Below are 20,701 nucleotides of genomic sequence, written 5' to 3'. Positions count from 1 at the left end.
AGGGGGAAGTCCTGACATCGCGCTGTACGTTACCCATCTCCGTTGCGGCACTCTGCGGGCGCTGGGTTGCACTTGTGGACTCTGAAATGCCTTCTCCCAGCGGGAGGCTGGCCAGTGTGTCTTTGTTTTCTGCTTGCGTTTTGGCGCGTTTTCCGCCGCTCTTTCCCGCTGTTTGAGATGAGTGCTGCAAAGGGCTGTGCTCAGCCTGGGAGCAGAGCTGCGCTGACAATTGCGCCTCCGTTGCCTGTCGTCTGGGCTTTTTGGTTGGAATCCACGGCTCCAGAGCCGTATTGGTGCCGTGAGCAGGCTCCAGCCATGAAGGCAGGACTGCACCGGTTAATTGCGAATTGACCATGGCTGCGGCATTCGCAGGGAGGCCAGTTTCCTCTCCGTCTTCCCCCATGAAGCTCACATCGGAATCAATCTCCGATTGGTGACCAAGCTTGCTCTGAAAGATAAAGCAAGGCAGATAAAAGAGGGGAGAGAGATAAGGTAGAAGTAGAAGCAGAAATAGGGTTGAAGAGAAAATGAAAGTGAAAGAAGGATCAGCAAGCAAGCGGCAGGCTTCTGCTCTCCCTGGAGGCAGGAAAGAACTGAGAGGAGGGGTGAGCCACACACCAACAGGAAGAGGAAGAAATAACTGAGTTCTGCCTCCCTGATTGGATGGTGGGAATCACCCAAGATGTTCTCCACCTCAGAGGGAGAACAGCTTATCTACAGAAATGTATTAGTTGGGTCATTCATTTGCTGGACTCTGATGCACAGCAAGTTTTTGCTATCCATATTGTATCCATCAACATACACTGCAAATGTGGAAAACTGTAGTATAGGTCTTGTCTGCATCATAACTAGGCATGATACTGGCACAGGGTTGTCTTAAATCTATACGGTTTCTGCATCTAAAATACTCTCCCACTTCAGCTCCAACGTTTAAAGTGGCAGCAAGAGAATATTTAGTAGTGGTGCAGATTATACTTAAGTAACCCACAAAATGTATACTGCAACTGATTACAGCCACAGCTTAAGGTTTATCTAGTTTCAATTGTGTCATATACCTTTCATTCTGCTCTGAATCTCTCACTGCCCTGAAAAACAGTATTAATGTTCAAAGTATGGTTTCAAGAATTTTGGTGGGTTTTTTAAATATTTCACAGCTTTTAACAAATGACTAAAATGACTACAAACTATATAAATACACTATTATGGAGACATCAAAATTAACAGTCTACTCTACAGGCATGTGACTGTACATCTCTGTACATAATTTTACCCCCAACACTGTCAACACTAAATGCCTGTCAGCGGTGGAGTAGGGGCTTAATCATTTGTTAAATTGTTACTCCCCAAGTCCACTACCACACAGTTTATTGTTTCAAATAAATGTAAAGAACTACTGCTTTCAACAAATTCACATGTAAGGTGCTCAGTCACTGCTCAAAACTAACTCATTTTTAATGAAGCAATAATGATCATTAAAGCTCAAAAAGAAAAAATTTTTAGCAGTACCACTAGAAAGCATTTTGAGGAATTTTAATAAAACGCAAGGCTGTATTCATAGTTCAGTCTTACAAGTATTCACAAATATCACTAAACCACAAAGGGGTTTACTAGTTAGTCCCCACAAACATAGTTGCATTAGTCATTTGTTATTATTTTCAAAGACCCTTTTTGAAGCTTTTCAGCTTAGCATCAAAAACTGAGGCAAATGACTTTACAAAATGAATGAAATTCTGCCCTGAAGTCACAGTTGACTTTTGGCAACCCCTGGTGGGGTTTTCATGGCAAGAGACTAACAAAAATGGTTTGCTGTTGCCTGCCTCTGCAACCCTGGTTTTTGTTGGAGGTCTCCCATCCAATTACTGACCAAGGCTGACTCTGCTTAGCTTCTGAGATCTGATGAGATCAGACTCTCCTAGGCTATCTAGGTCAGGGCAATTTATAAAATATTTTTGTTCAGTACAAAAAAATAGATCCAGCAGGTATATGCACTAAAAATTGTTTTCTTTTGGATCTGACCATAAATATTTCCCTATATTTGTATTCCCATACAAGTCTGATATTTGGATCCAGGATTTGGGGGCACGAGATTTCAAAATTTACCAGGTCCATTATACTTTATGTGAGAATCTTACCAGGGAGCTGGAGTGGCTGTGGAGCTGCTGCCTAGCCATTAAAGACCACTACCACCTTGCCAGTTTCTAGTAGACTCGGTCAAGGGATCCCCTGAAGGTGCCCCTAGCTACTCTCAGATTTTTTTCTGGAGGGAGGAGCCAATGCCAATCACACCAGAGCAACCATCAAGAAAGTTTTCATTTCAGTTTCAATTCCAGAGCTCTGGAATAATCCCATTTCATTATTAGTTTGTTCTGGGTCAGCCGGTTCTGACTTAGAACTGATCTATTTAGGGTTTTTTTTGTTTTTGTCTGTTGCGTGTGCATTGACCGCAAAAGCACAAACACACACTTTTTTTTTTCCAGGGGGAGGGTGATAGGAAACAAACGAGGCTCTGGGGCTTGCACTTAACCAAAAACAGCATCAAGCACAACAACACACACACACAACAACAACAACGAACTCATAGAAGGCAGACGTTGGTGAATGAAGCAAAGGTAGTAGAGCATTCCCAAGTAAGAGTGCTGCAACAAGTGAAAAAACAGTTTAATCCAGTTTCCCCATTTTGAAATGCAATTTTTTTAAATGTACATCCAATACTATAAGGTAGCTCACTGGTTTGCAATTTAGTTGACTTATAGTGCCATATTAAGCAGGATCTTAGCAACACCTCCTAAACCCATTTACTTCACTTAACTTAGAAGTGTGTAACTCGACTTGAGATAGTTTCAGGTGGGTAGCCACGTTGGTCTGTTATAGAGCAAGATTCAGGTACAGCAGCACCTTAGAGACCAACTAGATTTCCCTGCAATCTTGCTCTTCTGCTTAGTACGGAAATATAAAACTTGTATGCAACTTAAGACTGTTTAGTTCAAAACTTGTGATTATGCAGCCCAAATGGATTTCACATGGCTATATATAATATGCATGCATATAATTCATTTAGGAGCTAAGGCTGCAATCTGAATGTTTTCCAGCATAAATATCCTTATATGCAAATTTAACAAGTAGCAAGTCACATTCTGCTCAAAGGGGCACTTTCAAACAAAATGGGACTTCTTATAAACCATTCCTTGGATTGGGGTGTTAGCAACAAGAGCATTCCTGAATCAAAGAATGGTAGTTGCTATGCAAAACAATGTTGCTGCTTAATATGGAAATGTATGTTGCTTAGTGAAGTCATGCACGTTCATACTTTGAAAAAAGTATAACGTACAGCTCAGGAGGGCACAAAACAGGAATATAATATCAGTGGATATGGGAGATACGGGATAAAATTTCTTGGCTTCTATACTGTCACGCTCTGGACCTTGATCCCAATAGAAACCCCATAATAATACAGTATGAATTTTGTCATTTACTGTGCTTAACCTCAGAAGTCAGACAAAGCAGGCTTCAACTCCATGCAGTTGATAGATGTTCATGATTAACCGATTGTAAGCACAAGTTTTATGATCTGTATTATATTTTAAACTCCATTTTAAAATTAAGTTATTTTAGATACATTTTCTATAATTGAAATTTTAATAAAAAAACCTTCTGATTAAATTTTGGGAGACCCCACCCACTGTCACCCACCTACCGAGCCAGATCCTAAAGTGGCCTGTGGAGCATTCAGGGTTTATGTGGAATGATCTTGCGAAACCTTCCCCCCCGCCCCCACACACCTCAGTGGTCATTAACTTAAACAGACCTACCATTCCAGCCACAAACCGCTTTGGAACACACATCTTATTAATTCCTTGCCACTCTGTATTCTTTAACCTTATTTGCTATGTTTCTGAGAACTCAGGTACATCTATAATTAGAAAATCAAAGAATAGAACAAAAATATTTTTCCTTTTGAAAGTCAGGTATATGTTTGGTGGTCTTCTAGGTGCTTGACAGTCCTTGACAGTCAATATGGTGCTGACGTTAGAATTTCAGACTACAAATATGGGAGATCCAGGTTCAAATCCCCACTCTGCTGTAAAGTTACTGGATGACCTTGGGCCAGTTACATATGCACGTACACACACACACACACACACACACACACACACACACACACAGAGTATTATCTACCTCACAGGATTGTTGTGAAGATAAAACAAACGAGAATGGTGTAAGTTGCTTTGGGTCCACATTATGGAAACAGTTAGGGTATAAATGTAGTAAGTAAACCTTCTTACGTGGCTGCCAAAACAACAATAGCCTCAAAATGGAAAACACAAACACCTACATTGTCTAACTGGCATTTTAAGATATGGAAACACTACACAGAAAAAAATCACAGGTCTTGTCCAAGCTGAAATCTATCCTAGGACAATGAACTTTATCGAAAAATGGCTTCCCTTCTTTGAATATATTACTGCGAATAATACACAACCAGACAATCAACTATATCAGACACTTGTTTTATAAAGATGGTAGAACTTTAAATAGAGAATGATTTCACACCTGCTCACTACAGCACAGCAAACTGTGTGGCTATTCCTCCTCAGGGTCCCACAATCTCAGGAATTACTTTTCTTGGGGTCAGAAATGGCTTCTGGGCGGAAGAGAAAGTGGGGAGGATCCGACAGAGTTGAGCAAAGATTCCCAATCCTTGTGCCAGCAAATTGCCGGCTCCAACACTTATCTCTTCAGTAATTATACCATTCCTTGTATCTAGTTAAAACTGTGGGATAGGGAAGGGAAGCCTAAAAATGAACACTAGAAAGAAGAGGCACATTTTAGTATGGATTCCACCTAACATCTGTTTGCCAAAACCTGTCATGGCTGCAGATTAAAAGAAAGATCTTATTTGTGGTTAGAGTATTAACAGCGGAGAGTTAAATCAATGGGCTTAGAATGGAGTAACTCTGAATAGGATTCCACTATAAGTCACCTATGACTAAACAATGCACTACATATAACTTTATAAAACAGTAAAAACATTAACATTTAAGAAGCGTGTAGGATATTCTAAAATTATAGAAAGGTTCAGTTGTGTAGCAACAAGTTATTATGAATTTTTATTTAGAAAGTAGGTAAATATTGGGAAATTATTGAATCCACACTGCCTGCAATACTGCTCAAAACTCAGCAAAAATCTTCTCTTTTATATTTAGGAATTGGGAAGTTCTAGCATTTCCTATCTGACAGGAAGAAACATTAACCAAACACACAGGAAAACTGCCAGCCAAAAGCCAGTCCCAAATCAAGCTAAACCAACAAGGCCCAACAGAACCAAACTAAATCAAAGAAACAAACCAACATCAAACAAGAGACAAGCAGAACAGAACCAGCAGTTCAAGTCACTGGAGAAAACAGTTACGACATTAATTTCTCTGATTTAGATTAAATCTTAATGTATGTAGTATAAAACCAAAAGCAAGAGAATTCCACCAGAACCAAAAGGAAGCAAAGGAAGCAACATCAACTAGAGAATCCCACCCAAACCAATGTCAAACCAGAGAATCTTAGCAGAACCAAACTGAAGCAAGCTCAATAGAACAAATGTTAGTAGTCAGACCACCTCCCCATGCTAAAAGGGCAGTTTATAGATATGGAATATCATAAACTGCTTGCAATAAGTCCTAGACACTGCCTGGCCCCAGGCAGAAAGGATGCCAGCTGGACTAGAGACTGGAAAGTTACTAAGTTATGAATCATAAGGTGGGGAATGACTGACTGATGGCCCTCTATGCACTGGAGAGCAGCAGAGATAACAAGGCTTCCTGAGAAAACTCCCTGCCTGATCTCATCAATGCCTTCCTCTACCTTCCCTCTCCCACTTACCTAATCAAAGCTATCCAGCACATCTGCTAGCCTCCCCAACCAGTGCTTACCACAGGTCATCAAGCAATATTTTTACCTATAGTCCATCCCAGATAGTCATATCAGACCTTTCTCAAGTTAGTGTTCTACCTCCAGACAAGCCATTAAGCCACTGTTTTGAGGCAAAGATGTCAGTTTTGCCCCAGGGTATGTTTTGCCCTACAACTCCACTGGCCAAATGGTTTGGATCAGAATTGAACCCACTTGCATATCAGGAATTGTTAAGCGTGGAACTCTCAAACTGTGTCTGTTGATCAGCCACGGGGGGGGGGGGGAGCAGGCACACAAAATCTTTATAGAACTGATTTATAATGCCAGTCCAATATATTTAAATCATTACAATCAGGATCTATGCGTAGTCCAAGGAGTTACCGCAGTTAACATCCAAGCCTGACCAGATAGTTTCTTTATAATTCTTATCTAAATCTTCCATACTGATACACATTTATGTTAAGTCCATAGAAAGCATTATGACAGAAGACAAAAATAAGAAGCTCCAAAGAGATTGCACTCCTTCCAAGTTCTGTTTCAATTGGACCAACATTACTAGCTGCCTCAAGGTTGAAATCTTTCCCCCTGGTACAGCCCATTCTTTCACTAGCTCTAGCACATTCTTATGCACACTCTGTGTGAGGGAATCTATCACCAGACAGAGTGATCCAACAGGTGAACTAGCAAATTTCAATAGCCTACAAAAAGATTCAGATCTTTCAAAGTACTGAGGAACTTTTGAACGCACAAAGAATGATTTCAAAAGCTCCCTGATGGTATCAGTCACAAGAAGAAGAGAGTTACTTTTTCACTGAATGGCACAGTGAAATAAGCACGATCCCTTGTTATTGTGCTGGTCTTCACTAAGAAAAAGGAAATATTTTAGACAAACAGGAAATGTAACTGAACTACAAAAGCTCAAAAGAATAGATTGCTGGATTTCCAGTTCAATACACTGTCTGATAAAAGCTAGCCTGAAAAAGTGAAATATTTGCAGGACAAGCAACAGCTTTATGATAAAGATGACACTTTACATGAATAATAAGCCAGATCTAATCTACAATATCTCTACCAAGGTTGTGTGTAGAACTCCATGTATCTTCATTAATAAGCATGCTTTACTCATCTTTTTTTTGGCCAGATTTACAACCTTCTTAAGTTCAGGAACAACCAGTTCATCCTGTTTTCAACAGTAATAACTGTCTGGCCCTTGTGGCAATCACCAAACCACTCCACCCATCCAAAGCAATGTTTCAAGCAAAAAATTAAAACAGTGAAAAACTTGCCAGAGTTCTTGAAAATTTTTTAAATTTTTTTAAATGCCTAAGCCTACCCAAAGCATTTGGTGAGTGTGTGTGGCAAGAGTGCATGGCAGGTATGTGTGAGGGAAAGATATATTGGAGTCAAGTATATCAGAAGAGGAGCTGATGATAAGAAGCAGGGCTCACCTTGCGGCAGAAAAGCTCACACTGGATCTTGCAGATAGGTACGCATCTGTTTAAAGATATCAGGTAAAAGATTTGAGATTTTGGAAAGAAGCTGCCGGTATAAATAGCACTGTGGTAGATGAGCCAACTCGTATAAAAGTAGCTCTATATACAGCTTTTATATTCACATTAAAATTTCTGAAACAATGTGCAGAAACAAATATCATCATGATTTTTTTTAAAAAAATGCCAGCGCTGAGTGCAACTTTTAATCAGCATGCTTCTCTCTGAAGCTGCAAGTTCAAAATGTCTGCACAGATCACCATAGATCTCACCACTGATAGTAATGTAGGAAGCTGACATTGAGCTTGCAGTTTACTGTTCCTCTCACTGGCAACCGGAGATAGTACTCACAATGGCATTTAGTTGTGTTCAAATTTCTGTCACTAAAGTGGAAAACTGAAGACAAAAGCAATACAATAAGCAGTCCTTCCAATCATTATCCTACAAGCTATTCAATAATAAATTCCTGACAGGAACTGCATTACAATTACTAAACTGAAATTTCAATAATAGAAAAGGAAGGCTGGAAAGGGAGTATAGTTAGTAGATAACTGAGAATGAGAATAAAGCTACAACTCTGTGTATAAGCTTGTAACTTCTGTTCCAATCTTGCCTGAACTTCAGTTCTGGAAGATGACAGAGTACTGCTCTGTTTACTCTAAACTAAACCATGTGACTATCAGTTTACAATAGCTATCCTATGATCTTTCAGAACTTAAGTTCAACAAAATTGGAACTAGCCATGACTAGTTAAAACAGTGTTTCAAGATTTAAGCTACCTAGTTAGTATTGTTTTTGATGGAGTCAACTAGCTTAATCTCAACTGTTCCAGTTGATTTGTCAGCCTCATATAAAATACTGATGATGATAAAAAACACAGAAATGAAAGGAAAAGGTATGCATGAAACAAAAACACTTCAAATCATAGGTTAGCCTGAAACTCTCACTTCAAATCACAGTGCTAGGAGAAGCACGCTGAGTCCTTTGGCATTTAGGAGTGTCTGAGCATTTAGGAAGTACCATTTACATCTTTTACCCAGCATTCTGAGCTGACAAACTACACCCAGAGAAAACAAAGATGATCCTGGTAGGAAATCCTTGAGTCTTGGATGAGTTAAAAATGTCAGCTGATGGGGTGTTACTCAACAGTCACAGGCTCACTACTTTGGCATCATGCTGGAACAGCTTTGTTTTGATAAGCAGGTTGCTGTGGTATGCAGCATGGCTGTCGATTACATCTTCTGCACAGACTGCCTCTTTTGGGAGGTAAAGACCTTGCCACATTGATCCATACTTCTGTAATTTCCAAGCTTAACTGTTGTAATGCTACCCTTGAAAACAATTCAGAGGTAGATGCAAAATACTGCAGACTGATTTCTGTTAAATATCAGGAGATGCAAGCCACCATTCATTTCTGAAATATAACCAGCTGCTAGATCCAGGGCCTTTACTGTCACGGGTCCAAAGTCAAGAAATGACCTCTCTCTAACTGTTTTCCTTTATTTGCACTCCACATAGGCTGTAAAACCTTCCTATTTTATTGGGTCTCCTTAGAGTGACCATTTTGAAAAACTAGGACATTTTCAAATTATTTTATTGATTTTATATATTTCCTTTCCCTATTATAAACCCCTCTGAACACATGCCAGAACAATTGCATAAAATTCTAATCTTTAAAAAAAAATCAGGAAAAAACCATAATTCATCTTATTGATCTAGAAGTGTTATATTTGTATTTAAAATGTCTTCCACTGAACCAAGTCTATTGTCATTTAAGCCATTTTGAGTCATTCACAGTTTATTCCTACCTAAAGAGTCCCATGAAACAGAAAACCCATTCCTTTACCAATGTAGACCTCATCTTAATTTCTCAGGACCAAATTTATTTTCAGATGCAACAAAACATTATCAGTCTCTACCTGTTTACACAAGTATAGGCAAGCAACATGTGAACCATACTAGCATCAATTCCAGTGATCACATAGCTTGAGGAAAAGGTCCATCATTACGCAAGTCACGTGGAACCTAAGGACAGTTGAGGCATCTCATGCATACAGGCATATTGCACAAACCAGTTCTGAGTTCTGCAACTAAGTGAACATAGCTATTCAACAGAATCCTTTTTGTTTTACTTGGAGTACACTTCACATTCAAATTTTGTATGAGGGCACACGGGAGATTACTACACCTATTAAATACCAAATCATGATCAGAGGATCTTAAGCATCTTCTGTTCTATAACAGGTTTTAAAATGCCAACCAGGAAAAAAGCTTATATATTTTAAAAGGGAGTCACAGGATCCAACCTCACATGCCAGGAAGACGCCACTTACTTCACCCTCTGCCACAATGCCCTTTTCCAAGGCACACCAAAACACAAAGACCAGATAGGACAAATTTCGACTAGGCCTCCCTATAGCTTTTCTTATCAATCTCAAGAGCTGCTTTAATTACATATGTAGATCTATTACACAGACTCAGGAAAGTGGAAGGAACAAAGCACTGACGTCAATCACTGAAAGATTAATCCCAAGTCCTGCGAAGAGAGAAAGAGAAGGGGGCCGCGCGAAGAGCAACCCAGAGGTGCCTTCATCCAGGGCCATTTCCAGGAGCAGGAGGCGCCTCCTCCCGTTCTTAGCTACACACGAGGAGACAGAGAAAGGCAGCCAGGGCAGGAAGCGCCCCTGCAGGATGGGGCCCTGGCCTGGCAGGGCGGTAGGTGCGGGGGTTACAGCTGATGCCTGGGGAAGAACGTCTCAAGGAGCAGCGGGCGGGGAGAGAAGGCGACGTCCCCAGTTTTGAAAGAGAAATGCAAGGCGGACTCTGGGCGGCGGTCAAAGGAAAGAAAGGAAGCGGATGCCAAGCGAGAGAGGGAGACGCGAGCAGGAGCAGGAAAACACCTTCCCCTCCCCTAGGCCGCCCTCCGGGGCACGGACGAGCGGAGGCCGGCTGGCTGCCCGCGATGGGGGAGGGCGACGTCTCATCGCCCCCAGCCCAGAGGACGAGGACGGCTCCCCCCCCCCCCCCCCGGGACGCGCGGCCTGCTCCTGCCCCGCCCTAGCCTCCAAGCCATCCAGGCGGGGTTTCCAGCCCAGCTCCCCCGTCACTCACCTCCGCTTGATGTTCCGCTACAGCCCGACCATTTCCCGATGTCCGCCGCCGGGCGGGTGGAAGGAGGGCCGCGAAGGCCCCGCGGGCGGAGGAGGGGAGGGGCGGCCGGGCAGGCCACGGCGGATCACCGCCAAGGGACAGGCGCGGCGACTGACCGCCGGCTCCGCCGCGACTCCATGTCTGGCGGTGGCTGAGCTGAGCCCCGGCCGGGCTCCTGGACAGGGTGGGCGGCGGTGTCGCCTCCGCCACCTTCGCCTCCCTTCTCGCTGGAGTCGGATTACCCACAAGCCCCCGCGCCAAACACGGCCCCGCCGCCCTGCTCCTGCGGCAGGGAGGAGGGGCCTGAGGCCCCGCCACGTGACCTCCTCCTGCCGGACGAGAAGAGGGCTAGCCCCGCCCCTCCCGCCGGGAGAGGAAGCGCCGAGCGGCGTGGACACGGCACGTGAGACGGGTCCGTCCACCTTGAGGGGAAGCTGTGCTCTCCGGCGCCCCCTAGAGGGGAATGGTGAAAGAGCAAAGCCTTGGCGTTTAGCTCGGAGACCCTGGAGAGCGGCGCCGGCAACGCAGCTTCCCACCTTTCGCCCCGTGTGTCCCCGGCCTTCTAAAGACGAACGCTGGCAAACTGTGAATGAGTTGATCTTAAAGGTACGACCATAGGACTTTTCAAGACAAAATCGCACAGCAAAAGTTATTGAAGCGCGGGTGACAGTTAATGACCTCAGTCGGTAGCTGCCCAGACTTCTACAAGAGCTCCCTGCTGGAAGGAGGGGACGTCTACTAAGACCCCAAAGATGAGTAGGACTACAACAGAAAAGAGGAAATAATATTTCATTCCACGCATAAGTAATAGAATGGACACCCAGCCACAGGTCAATGGCTACTGGAGAAAGCAGGCGCATTCGTCTCATTAATGCAGGATATCTATGGACAAGCAGCCGTGATAATTAGGTGAAACTTCGATGAGCAGAATTACTATACTGCTGAGAGTAGATGAGAATAACCTGGTGAGCGGTACAGCAGAAATGGAGTTCACTGACACCTTAGAGATCAACAAGATATTCAGGATATGAGCTTGTCCATCTTCAAGGGAGCTTCGACTCTCAAAAGCTTATACCCTGACAATCTTGTTCTCTAAGGTGCCAGTGGACTCACATCCTACTGTTCTACTGCATACCAACATGGCTACCTACCTACCCTACCTCACCTTTGGGTGAAGGCACCTCCTGTTGGCCACAGTTGGAAACACTATGGATTCTGGCCCAGATGAATTGGGGCTCCTATCTTCTCACAAGAGACATAAAAGGCAACTCATATTGCACCCTACATCTCAAACACCGTGAGCCCACAGGGAAGAATGGTTAAAATGTAATCGGTGGAGGGTTCGGCATATATTCCCCCTCACTGAGAGGGACTAGTTGGGTGGTTCATCTGCCTCAACCCCCATAAGCCTGGCGGATCATCTCCGTCTTACAGGCCTGGTGAAATAATAGATCTTTTTGAGACCGGGCTTCCACAGACAGAGTTCCACCAGGTAGGTTCCAGGAATGAAAAAGCCCCTGGCCCTGGTTGAGGCAAGGTGAACCACCTTGGCGCCAGGGATCACCAGTAATTGTTTGTCTGCTGATCGAACTGGCCTCCAGGGAATATAGGGCGAGAGGTGTTCCAGTAGGTATGTCGGTCCCTGCCTGCTAAGGGCCTTAAAAGTGTACTAAAACCTTGAACCTGACCCAGAACATCACTGGAAGCCAGTGCAGCTGGCGCAGGTGTAATATGTGACTGGAAAGAAGTTCCAGTCAAGACCCATGCCACCACATTCTGGACCAGTTATAACTCCCGGAGCAGATACAAGGGCAGCCCAGTGTGGAGTGAGTTACAGTAATCTCTCCTGGAGATGTCCATTGCATGGATCACTGTTGTTAGGTGGCAGGTTGAAAGGTAAGGGGCAAGTTGCCTGGCCTAATGAAGATAGAAGAATGCAGATCTGGCAACTGCCATTACCTGGACCTCCATTGACAAGGAGGCATCCAGAAGCAAAAGATGGAAGTACAAATCAGGAAGTTAACAGCTCATCTTTGCTATCATCTCATTAGGTGGTTTTAGGCTTACCATCCTTTCTTCCTCATCATGCAGAAGAGAGATATCACTAACCTTTCAGAGCTATTGCAAAGATTGAACCAACAAGCTTATGTAACGTTCTTTGAATACCTTTGGGGCATAAATACCATATCCTATCAGTTTTTAAATTTTGCTTTTTTCTTAACTGCTGGTAAGGATTAGTGTGCTCAATTGTTACATAGTTACAAGCTCTGGCTGGATAATGGTGATAAAGTAGTTTACAGTGTGCTCAGATGAAAAGAACCACGTATTTCTGATCGAAAAGCCAAATAAAAACTTAAAGAATTAATGGAACACTGCTGTGTTGGTATTGGACTCTGCACACCATGGGCTTCTTTCAGATGCCAGAGGTTAGGACATTAAGTGGCTTTGATGGTCAGAGAAAAGTACATCAAGTTATGGGTGTTTTCTTTCCCCTTGATATCTTAGTTTCAATGAATTATTTACATAAAAGTTGATTCCCAGGCTAAAAAAGGAAGAATTAGAACCAGAAGAGAGATGTACCTCAAATTATTTAAAACTATGCCATAAAATGTTAGCCTAAGTTATCAAAAGGCTCTTTTCTAAAAATGCATTTCAGAAAGTCATTTAATAGGTAGACTTCCGGTTTGGGATTCATGGAGGTCTAACGCAGCTCCATTTGCGGAGCTGACCGGACTGCCGTTTTAACCGGCCGGAGGGGTGAAAATAACCCGCGGCCGACTGCTCTCAGGCGGGGAGCAGGCAAAGAACGCTCAAGACCCTAGGGTGAGTTAGATCTCGGACGAGGGGGGGCTCTACTCAAGGAGTCTCCCCCCCGATCCTTGAGGTCCCACCTTGCGACGGGTCGGCTATAATCTCTGCGGCAGTTTTGGGGCCAATTCGGCTGGCATAAGACCTACATACCCAAGCTTCGATCGGGGAGGGAAGTCGAGAGGAGAATTTAAGATCGAAACAGCGATTACAACCCGAGAAAGTTGAAGAGAAGGTAAAGATCGCTATCTCTTGAAACGGGACAGATTGATAAAAACAGAGAGGAAAGAAAGTAGATTTTTAAACTGCAACAGACTAGTGAAAAGGAGGTGAAGACTCGGCAGGAGTTGTATTTTAAAAGAGACTAAATTTAAAGAAGTTATTGCAAGAATCGAACTATTGTTTTGAATACCTGTGGTTTTGGAGCTGTGGGAAAAAGACACCATCGCGAGACCTGCTGTGGGAAGACGGGAGACAGGAAGTGCGTAACAACAATAGAGTGGCTGGAGGGAAGCGGCCCTTGCCGACGGACAGGAAGTAGGGAATCGCCATTTTTGAAAGGGGAAGGGTCGCGGCTTCAGCGGAAGAGGAAGTAGGCCATCTTGGATTACAATAACATAGAGAAACCATAGAGAAAAGACGCCCGACATTTTGGATACAAAAAAATTAATTTTGGCAAAGATTGGGACATTTGAAAAAAAGGAAAACGTTTAAATATACGCCACGGAGTTAAGGAAGAGAGCAGATTCGTGGGAGCGAGCTAAAGCAAGCCCCACGATGTCGAAAAAAGAGTGGCAATTGGCAATAGAAAATTTGGACAAAAAACTTATAGACATGATGAAAGAACTTAAGGACACGAAATTGGAGCTTATTAAAGAGGTCAAAGAAGTTACACAGACAGTAAAGTCGGAGCTGTCAGAAGTGAAAAAAGGCGTGGAAACGATTAGTACTGAATTACAAGGAACGCAGCAGAGAGTTAAAACAGTAGAAGACGCGATGGAGAATTTAATAGACACGCAACAAACAGAGATGAGACTGGTGAAGGGGAGGATGTCAGTTGCAGAAACTAAACACATGGAGAAGCAGCTTCGTTTTCGTGGTCTGCCAGAGGTGGAAGGGAAGTCAGCGCAAGAACAGATGACTGAGGTGTTGGCTGATTACCTGGGGAAGGAGGAGGAGGAAATTGTGGCTATCCTAGACGTGGCGTACCGTGTGAACTCGAGAATTGCAACCCAGAGGAAACTGCCAAGGGATGTGATTGTGCAGTTTACAACTAGAAACATGAAAGAGAGGATTGTGACAAAACAATTTCAAGATCCATTGGAGATTGATGGCAAGACGATTATCATAATGAAGGAACTGCCCAGATCAGTGTTACTGGACAGGAAAAAATATAGAGTGCTAATTCAGACTTTGAAGGACATGAATATTAGATACAGATGGGAGTTACCGGAAGGAGTGTCCTTTGAGTTTGGAGGGGCAAAAAAACGCATCAGATCTGAGCGGGAGATGGAGAGATTTATCAAGGACAATGAAAAAGACTTACCAACAAAACCATGAATATGGAGTGTAAAGTATTATCTTGGAATGTAAATGGACTAAACTCACCGAATAAGAGGAAAAATATTTTTCATTGGCTACTAAAACAAAAATGTGATATTGTTTGTTTGCAGGAGACCCATATTAGAAAACAGGATGTAAAATATTTAAAATCTGGAAAATTGGGCAAAGAATTTGTAGCGGCCTCAAACACGAAAAAAAGAGGAGTGGTGTTGTACATAAAAGAGGAGCTGCAGCCAAAATTTGTTATGAGAGATGTTGAAGCTAGATTTGTAGCAGTGGAATGTAATTGGAATTTAAAGAGAGTGTTGGTAGTCGGACTTTATGCACCTAACGGTGCAAAGGAAAGCTTCTTTGAGGATTTAAGGAAGCATTTAGACGATCTTGTATATGACCAGATAATTCTTGCTGGAGACTTCAATGGAGTGACAGATTTGGAACTAGACAAAAAGACTACAACAGCACAAAAGAAAAGAGGACTATTGCCAAAGCTTTTTTTTGAGTTGATTCAACAAGAGACTCTCGAAGACGTATGGAGGAGAGAATATCCTAAAACCAAACAGTTTACTTTTTATTCTGCAAGGCATCTTACATTATCAAGAATTGATATGATCTGGGCCTCAAAGGACTTAGCGTTATGGACTAAGGAGGTAGAAATAATGCCGATGGTAGGCTCAGATCACAATCCAATTATGTGGAAATTTGGAAAAAGGAGAAAAAGGAAAGCCTGGAGAATAAATGAGGACTTGTTACAGGAAAGTGAGAGTATGGAAATATTGAGAAGAGAGACAAAGTTTTTTATACAATACAACGTGAATAAAGAAGTACCAACCAGTAAAGTTTGGGACGCGTACAAGGCGGTTGTAAGGGGCATACTAATGGACTTAAATGGCAGAGCAAGGAAAAAGAAAGAGGAGAAAAGACAAGAGATTGAGGAGAAAATAAAGGCCAAAGAAGCACAGTTAAAAAAGAGACCAGGGAAAAAGAAAATACATCAGGAAATCAAAATTCTTCAAGAACAGTTAACAGCAATGAGTAATAAAGAATTGGAGTGGAACCTTAAAAGACTGAATCAAAAAGCTTTTGAGGGTGCTAATAAACCTGGGAAATATTTGGCATGGCAATTGAAGAAGAAAAGGGAAAAGAAAATAATAAATAAAATCTGTGAAGAAAATAAAACGTACCTGGAGCAGACTACCATTAGTAGAGCCTTTTATAAATTTTATGCTAAGCTGTATAATAAAAAAGAAGTAACCAAAGAATCAATAGCATCATATTTGGAGAAAACCAAACTTCCAGAGATCTCGGAAGCTTGGAGAAATAAGTTGAACAGTGAAGTAACTGATGAGGAAATAAGTAAGGCAATACAATCCGCAAACCTAGGAAAGGCGCCAGGGCCAGATGGACTTACGGCTAAATTTTATAAGACAATGGCCAACGAACTGGCACCATTCCTAAAAGAGGTGATGAACGGAGTTTTCAGGGATCAAAGAATTCCAGACACTTGGAGCGAAGCGAATATATCATTGATCCCAAAAGAGGGCCAAGATCTGACTAACGTGAAAAATTACAGGCCTATATCATTACTTAACAATGATTATAAAATTTTTGCGAAGATATTGGCGGAGAGACTGAAGGGGTGGCTCTCGGAAGTCATAGAGGAAGAACAAGCAGGCTTTTTGCCGGACAGACAAATGAGAGACAATTTAAGGACAGTGATCAATGCTATTGAATATTATGACAAGCGTTGTGATAAAGAGGTTGGTTTCTTCTTTGTAGACGCTGAAAAAGCGTTTGACAATTTAAACTGGGATTTTTTGTTTGCCACTATGGAAAAGCTACAACTGGGAGAAAGATTCATCAGAGCAATTAAAGAAATTTATAGAGACCAGACTGCAGCAATTGTAGTGAATGATGAACTGACCAAGAAATTGACGATTAGTAAAGGAACAAGACAAGGTTGCCCGTTATCTCCATTGTTGTTCATTTTAGTATTGGAGATTCTGATGATACAAATACGACAAGATGAGGAAATACGAGGAATAAAAATAAAGGACTATTCATACAAGGTTAGAGCATTTGCAGATGACATAATGTTAATTGTAGAAGATCCATTGGAGAACATGCCAAAAGTGATAGATAAGATCAAGGAGTTTGGTGACTTGGCAGGTTTCTTCATTAACAAAAAGAAGTCAAAGATATTATGCAAAAACATGACTAAGCAGAAACAACAATCGTTAATGGAAATAACGGACTGTGAAGTAACTAGTAAGGTGAAATATTTGGGAGTTGAGCTGACTGCAAAAAATATAGATTTGTTCAAGAACAATTATGAAAAATTATGGACTCAGATAGAGAGAGACTTGATCAAATGGAATAGACTGAATTTGTCATGGTTGGGCAGGATTGCAGCAGTTAAGATGAATGTGTTACCAAGAGTAATGTTTTTGCTACAGACAATACCAATCATCAGAGACTCTAAACAATTTGAAAAATGGCAGAGGAAAATATCAGATTTTGTTTGGGCAGGCAAGAAGCCTCGAGTGAAAGTAAAAGTTCTACAAGATGCAAAGGAAAGAGGCGGAATGCAACTGCCCAACCTGAGACTTTATCATGATGCAATCTGCCTAGTTTGGTTAAAAGAGTGGATGACATTAAAGAATAAGAAACTATTAGCCCTAGAGGGATATAAAAAAATTTTTGGATGGCACGCATACCTATGGCATGACAAAGTAAAGGTCAACTCGATGTTCCTGCATCATTTTGTAAGGAGAAGTTTATATACAATCTGGAAGAAGTATAGAATTTACCTACAAGAAGGAACCCCCTGGTGGGTGGTTCCATACGAGGTGATAGATCCGAGAGCTGTTGATAATGAACAACAATGTTTAACGTACAAAGAAATAACCAAAACTGAAGCATCTAAACTTAGAATAAAGACGCAAGAGGAACTATCACCTAACTATGATTGGTTTCAGTACAGACAGATTAGAGACTTATACAATTCGGACTCTGCAAAAGGGGGCATACGAACAGAGAACTCGGAACTAGAGCAGACCCTTTTTAAAGAAGACAAGAAAAGAATATCCAAGGTATACCAAGTACTGTTGAAGTGGTATACCGAGGATGAGATAGTTAAAACACAAATGGTGAAATGGGCTATAAACTTTAATAAAGAAATAACAATGGAGGCATGGGAATACTTGTGGAAAACTACAATGAAGACAACGACATGTATTAATATCAAAGAGAACATTTTCAAAATGATTTATCGTTGGTACATGACACCAAAGAAGATTGCGCTAGGGAACTTGAACACTTCTAATAAATGCTGGAAATGTAGGAAGCATGAGGGCTCCCTCTATCATATGTGGTGGTCGTGTGAGGTAGCTAGGCAGTTCTGGGGGGAAATAATAAGAGAAATGAGTGAAATTTTACAGTTTCAAATAAATAAGAACCCAGAACTCCTGCTGCTAAACTTGGGAATGGAGGGAATTCCAGCCCATCATAGGACGTTGATATTTTATATGACTGCAGCAGCTAGACTTTTGTATGCGCAGAAATGGAAAGTACAAGAAGTGCCAACTATTGAAGATTGGATCTACAAATTGCTGTATATGGCTGAAATGGATAAGATGACAAGAAAACTGAGAGATCTGGACTCAGGGCAGTTTAACACAGACTGGGAGAAGCTGAAACAATATCTGGAGAAGAAGTGGGAGGTGGGAGGAAAACTGTGGCAGTTTGAGAACTACTGAAGTACAATAAAAGTATAAAAGAGAGGGGTGACTTTACCGGGGGAGGAAGAGAAATGTGAATTTATAAGCAGTTAGATTAATTAATTGATTGAGATATATATAGATATGTAAAGGTTAATTGATAGAATATTGATAGAGAATAATTAACGGTTTAAACATGAGGATTGAGTAATTAACAATATTTTTTTTTTACTTGATAAGACTTATATGCACCAAACTGAATGTATAGAAGAGTTAAAACGACTGACTATGTGATGAGTTATATAGAAATACTATAAAAAGAAGAAATGATTAATATATAGAGAACAAATCAAATTGTTTGATTTAAATGTGGGAAATTTTTATGGTTTATGATATATAGAAATATTCAAAACTGGAAAATGGGATAAATTGTTTATCTAAAGAAGTATAGTTTGGATGTATAATAAGTAAAAGAGTTAAAGATGTACTGCTTAATATAATGGAGAATATATATTTGTTTTAGACAGAGGAAGTTAATAGAAGTAAGGGAAAAGGGACAGAGGGTGGGAAAGCTGTTGGAAGTCAACAAAAGGGGGGGAAAGGGAGGGGGTTAGAAACGAAAAATTAGGGGAAAATTGAATGTAATGTAATGTAAAAATATTAATGTTCTAACCCAATAAAATTTTTTTTTTAAAAAAACAGAAAGTCATTTAATACCCTAGTCAACAATTTGCATCTTTTATGCCAGTACTTGAACATTCCAAAAACCTATTAAGAGTATTTTTTCAATGACAGTCATGCCACACACATCCACAATACTTTTAAAATGTACACCTTTCTGGCAATACTAGAAAAATGTCTTCAGGATACTAAATGGGAGGGAAAAACTATTGTTAGAAGGTAATTTGCAACGTGGAGAAGTTTGTAACAGATTCTTCCTTACTGAAACAGATGTGACTACAATACAGAGTAGCTAGAAATGTCTTCATCAAGTTCCCAGGAAAGATCACCTTGCTACTATAATAATGCTGTGCATCTGCTCAAATAGATCAAGTCAATATCTTTCATTTGCTAACCATCACAGCCAACTCCACTTCCTACATCCCTCAGATTGCAAAATACTAAACCGAACAGTTTACACCATCCTTGTGCCCAACCACAAACACTGAGGAACCTATAGATGGAAAAAAGCTGTAGATATGGCTTAGTTCCCATAACTCACATGTAACAGTGGTTAATGTCTAATCTTCAAAGGATGCTCTCCTCTTCTTGTTTGCTTGACTGAAATCGGGATGAAGTTTCAGTAAGCCACAACCAATGTACACATTCTCAAGAAGCATATATTATAGACATCCCAAAACTACACTACTTTAGTTTGCATGGTTGAAGGCTGTCAAAAGGTAAAAAAAAACCCAACTCTGTTGAAAGAATACTACTATTTCAGAGAAAATGCAAGTCTAGAATCATTTCCTCTCTTGATGTGGTAGACTTCCTTAGCAGGAGGTATTTGCCAGGGGGCAGTAATCCCCATCTGCAGTCTGAAATACTAGTTTCTGGATGAGTGTACTATTTGTTTTTTTTTCACATGAAAAATAGGTATGAGTTTGAAATGTCATAGGAGTCTTTGTTTTGTCATTTTGTAAAGCATATAATGAATACAATGCCTTCAACTATTCTCATCCAGTATTCTACCTCCTTATAACCATATTAAGATTGTCATAGAATCATAAAACATATAAAAGTTTAGATTTTTACTTTTGCTGTTTGCTTTAATTTTTCCAGCAACTCTCTGCCCCAACTAATTCCCTACTAATCAGCTCTTCAGCAACATTCATCATATACATTTCTTCTCATTATGAACAAATGAATTGCTCCATTAGGACCCCATATTTCCAAGCTACTCTTGTTCCTCTCATTCTGTTCCATAAGGGACTAGTGTTGTGCACAAGTTGATATTCCCTTTGTTATCCTTCATGGCTTCAAATTCTTCAGTCCAGAAAAAAACAAAACTGCAGGTTTGATTCTGCACTTATGGCACAAACACAAAATATTAACATTCTTTATCTGCAT

The 20,701-nt window shown here is 41.1% G+C and overlaps 1 protein-coding gene across 2 annotated transcripts in view; it reads right to left on the bottom strand.

Moving 5' to 3' along the window:
• AFF4 (ALF transcription elongation factor 4) overlaps window positions 1-10,775 on the bottom strand; it is a 64,190-nt gene extending 53,415 nt beyond the window's left edge. The window contains exons 1-2 of one of the 2 annotated variants that reach the window (XM_054978747.1): window positions 10,506-10,620; window positions 7,353-7,398 (exon numbers count right to left, since the gene is read on the bottom strand). The gene's annotated coding sequence lies outside the window, so the exon portion shown is untranslated. Of the gene's footprint in view, window positions 1-7,352; window positions 7,399-10,505 lie in introns of both variants that reach the window. The other variant, XM_054978746.1, reaches the window with a different exon arrangement.
• Window positions 10,776-20,701: the final 9,926 nt, after the last annotated feature.

Source organism: Eublepharis macularius, chromosome 4, assembly GCF_028583425.1.
Source record: "Eublepharis macularius isolate TG4126 chromosome 4, MPM_Emac_v1.0, whole genome shotgun sequence".
NCBI lineage: Eukaryota > Metazoa > Chordata > Lepidosauria > Squamata > Eublepharidae > Eublepharis > Eublepharis macularius.
This window is presented reverse-complemented; position numbering and strand designations above follow the sequence as displayed.